We start from the raw sequence: 4,626 nt of genomic DNA, 5'->3' as shown, positions 1-4,626 counted from the left end.
GCCCTTAGGGTAATGGTTAACAATCTATTTTAAAAAAGTTTTGACACCACTTTTGTGAGAAATGAAAAAGCTATCAAAACATTCATTGTTTTTTTTTTTTTTTTCATAAAAATTTTCTTTAAATAAATTATTAACCAATGCCTAAGAACATTCATTAGTATTTCTAATAGTACAAATCTCAATCGTTGAAAGCATCCAATGGCTCTTGTGAAGTGCCAGCTCATCAATCTGTGTGAAGGTGAGGAAAATCCCTAACAAGCCGCATCTCATTATTTCAAAAACAACCTCTCTGATACAAATTTAAAAAAAAAAAAAAAAAAAAAAAAAAAAAAAAAAAAAACCCTCTCACTTCTCCAGTCCTCCTCCCTCTGCTGTCACCACCACCGCCACCGCCATCGCCACCCTCAGTTTCTACTTCTTACCCAAACCACATCTGCATGCCCACCTTCATCTTTGCTTTGACTCTCCTCTTTTTCTAGTTGACGAAGCGAACCTTCAACCGTTTCATGGGTTTTGTGAATCTTTGTTTTCTTCTTCCTCTAAACTTGTAAGTAATTTTTTTTTCCAAGATATTTCAAATTTTACTTTTTGTTACCTAAATACAAGTTTTTTTTATTGTCTCTATTTCTCTTCTTGTAGGGGCATTTTTTGTGTATTGTGTGTTGGGCTGGGCTGCCTCCTGCGGTGATGGGCCCGAATATTTCTGAGTAAGGGAGTTGGGGCCGGTCCAATTGTAACTCAACTTGGGCCGGTTTGTGCACAAACTTATACCTTGTCTGTCAGAAGTAAACTTACAGCAAGCAGAACTGTTGCAGACGAGTTACGGCAGGCAGATATAATAATAATAACCAAAACAGAGTATTCTGACTATTTAAATAAATGGCTATGTAATCCTACTTATAAAGCATGATTACAGTCATGATAATGTCAATCACAAGAAAGTGAATAAAATAATACGAGCTAATCAAATGGGCATAAATCAAGTTTTAAGCTTAGTCTGCCGAAATAAAGCCAAAGAGGGGAGAACGTCTCTTCTCAATGTAAATAATCTCCCAGGAAAAAGGATTCTGTCGTGAGGATTAATAGCTTTGAGGGAGTCGAACCTGAATGGTTATTGCCCAAAAAGAACGAGTCCTTGTTTACGTTTTGGAAGAAAGCAAGATTTGAAGGGGGAGAGAGGGAAACCGATCTACCGGTGCATGCCTACTGTATTTCCTCTCTTTCTTCCTTAATTTTCTCTCTTTTCTTCTCTGTTTTCTTTCTTATCTTTTTTCTCTTCTTTTTACTCTGTTTTTCTTTCTACTCCGTAAAATGCTCTGTTTTTCGATCCCTTTTTCAGGGCACGACAAGGGCCATTTTATAGTGCCTGTCGTGACCAATGTTTTACTGTTTTGCCCCTTAACTGCCTTTGTCTGGTCTTGGCGTACTTGCCGACCACCAAGTCTGTGCGACATCCACTCTTGCCAGACAGAGGCAGGTTTGTTTCGTTCCTCTGTATACCGTAACACTTCTTCCTGCCACGGTATAAATGCTTTCTCTCTCTACTCTCAAGGCATGTACCAGCAGTTCCCCCTCAAACTTGCCTCTTTTGGGTGGTTTGTCATCCCAGCAGGACGTACCTCCCAAAAGGGCTTGCCTCTTACCTCTGGCCCATGGCTCCACCATGTCCTATATTGGTTGGGTACAGGTTGGTGGTGCCTGAGCCTTGCGCGTGCTTCCCTTTCAGATATGTCCAAGAGTCTGCCTGCTGCTCATGCGTCTGCCGTAATCTGGAGGCTCTCCGTCCGTGTTTTCTGACCTTTTATGTGGGCTTTTCTTTGGTTTCCCACTTCATTCAAGAGCTGGGCTTTGTCTGATGATGGGCCTTACATTTCTTCGGTCCACTCTTGATTTTCTTTATTTCTTGCAACGTTGGACTGTTATTCCTGCCGCAATAACTTAATCCTGCTGGACCTCTTTTGGGCCAGCCGTTTATCCCTTTTCTCAGTGGCCTGTTATGGGCACTGTTTTGCTTTTACTTATGGGCTCCTATGTCCCTTTGGGCATCCACGGCTCGATTGCTTTCTTTGGGCTTCCTCGGCCCAATTGCTTTCTTTGGGTTTTCTCAGCCCGTTTGCTAATTCCACACTCCTATGGGCTTTTTACTAACTTCATTGAGCTTCCCTGACCCAATAACCTTATTCTTATTTTTGGGGTTCATGGGCCTGCCATAAACCCCTTACTTTCTTAGTTTGCATTGCCTTGGGCCTACGGCGGCCCTTTCTCACTTTTCTACCTCGTACACTGCCCATGGGATGCTATTTCTTTCTTTCCTGGCTTCTTTGAGCCCACTTGCCTCTTCAAGACCCATTTATTTATTTATTGGGCCTGTGATCCATTATTCCTGCCGCTTGGGCCTAATGGGTTTTTGCTATCTATTTTGTCAATTCTTTGTTGCCGTCATTACTGGGCTTTCTTTCTGCCTGGGCTTCCATAAATGGCCCTCAACACTTCTCTATTCTCAGTTTTTTTTTTTTTTCACCACCTGAATCGTGTAATTATGTATTTTCATGAATTTTCATGAATTTGTTGCCGTCATTACTGGGCTTTCTTTCTGCCTGGGCTTCCATAAATGGCCCTCAACACTTCTCTATTCTCAGTTTTTTTTTTTCACCACCTGAATCGTGTAATTATGTATTTTCATGAATTTGATTGTAATACTTCACTGAATCTGTGTAGAATTACAAATGGAAGATCAAATTGAAAGACTTAGTCACTGAATCAAATTGATTTCTTGAAATTGCCAGATTTTTTTGGCCCCTAAAATTTTCTGCCATACGTGTTCTTGATGATTTTTTTTTTCTTTTGATTCCTTTGATATCCATGTTGATCTCTTTGATGATTATGGTTAGTCTTTGATGGAATGATGTAACTTGAATGATTTTTGTATGGGGTATATAGGAATTTATGTCCTATTGATTTTTCAACTTGTGTTCATTTCTTATGAACTCCATCTGTTTGATAAAATGCAGCAATGATTACTAGCTTTGTACATTTGTTTTATTTGAATTTGGATTGTTGAGTTTTCAAACATTATTTTGTGAAAACACTTATTTGCTTGGCAATTTTCATGGATGGGTGTTGTGATGTCATTTGTGGTGGTATTGTTTAGAAGGGGAAAAAGAAAATATACTATATCAAGCTTTGGCATGAATGAGGTTTATGTAAGAGCATAACTTTTTTTATAAAAAAAATTATTATTTACATATGTTTGATAATTTTGCATAAATGGTGTTTGAAAAATGCAACTTGAAACGGTTTTAGGATGTTTGCATAGTATAAATTAAAATGTTAAACCTTGAAAGAATTGCTCGTTTTCATCTCTGCAATTTAAAGATTTTTTCTTTTAGATGCAACTAAAGTTTGCAAGCTTACTTGGAATTTTCAGATTTTGGTTCATTCTTTGTAATAATAAATTTTTTTTGGTAGTGCAGGCATGCGATTCTTCTATTCTGTTGGGTTTGCTGAAGAAGAAAGAAACAATGATGCTCTTGTATATGTTATCTATCAGATGTGTTACATGTTTGTCACGGCAAGCATGCAAGACCAAATTATGCAACATTTTTGGAGAGACATTGATAGGGATCAAGTTAAACACATCCACTTTGATAAGGAGATGAAGATGAAGTTTAAGTCCCATGTATTTTAATATTAGTTTAGATTGGGTTTAATAAGCTTTAGCTAGCTTATAGTGTTGGGTAGATTCTCATAGAATGCTTATCAATTGCTTGCAATGTTGATTTATATTCAGCCACATGGAATAAATAATGTTTGATTAGTTTATTAACTTTTGTGAACCATTCAAAACACAAGATTTGAGCTCCTTTTGTATAGACCCTTGTTATCATTTTGGTGTTATATAGTTGTTCTATTGTTGCATGTTATGAACCATTCTGAGAGTTATGGAAGTCAGTTTAGTGTGATGTCTACCATGTAGGTGGAGTCGTTTTCTAATTCAATTAGGTCAATTTAACCAGTTGTGTTTATTGAGTCTCTTGTTTTTAAGTCCTAGTGTGTCAGTTATTAGCTATTTTCTTTCCTTCATTTTAGTGGTTGTGATTCCTTATTTTTCAAATTTAAATGTTGTAATTGCTGGTATAAAACCTTTTGTGTTGCAATCCTAATTTCTTTTGTGTTAAAACCAACTCCTTTTAGTGTTGAAACTAGCTAGTAATTCAAGTAAGTTGCATGATTGCTTGTTAATTTTACAATTGTTGCAAACTTTCGTATCATATTTCTCATAAACCATGTACAAAGAAATCTCCCAACTTTTATTACTTCTTTAAAAAGTATAAAGAAAACTAAGATCCCTTAACAAAACAGTGACTAAGAGATCACTTGGCTAAGACCAAATATTTATTGGGGCAAACAGTTAATAGAGACAAAGGGAGCGACAATTGAGAGAAAAAACACATCATTCTTATAGAAAATGATTGCTTACTATAATTCAATTAGATTTCTCTAGAATAATATTACAATCAAAGATTTACATGTATAATCATTTACTTCTCAAGGTCACAAATGATCTTAGACAATTGAACAAATCAGCCATTGGAAACCAACAACCTTGGACAACTATGCAGCGCA

The 4,626-nt window shown here is 36.8% G+C and overlaps 1 long non-coding RNA gene across 1 annotated transcript; it reads left to right on the top strand.

Moving 5' to 3' along the window:
• The first annotated feature begins 332 nt into the window (after positions 1 to 332).
• Positions 333 to 3,822, top strand: LOC126716897 (uncharacterized). Its single transcript, XR_007652326.1, has 2 exons — positions 333 to 547; positions 3,474 to 3,822. It is a non-coding gene; the product is annotated as an uncharacterized LOC126716897 (long non-coding RNA).
• The last annotated feature ends 804 nt before the right edge of the window (positions 3,823 to 4,626 follow it).

The sequence above is a fragment of the Quercus robur genome, chromosome 3, assembly GCF_932294415.1.
Source record: "Quercus robur chromosome 3, dhQueRobu3.1, whole genome shotgun sequence".
Classification (NCBI taxonomy): domain Eukaryota; kingdom Viridiplantae; phylum Streptophyta; class Magnoliopsida; order Fagales; family Fagaceae; genus Quercus; species Quercus robur.
Note: the sequence above shows the minus strand (reverse complement) of the source record. Positions and strands in the feature narration are given on the sequence as shown.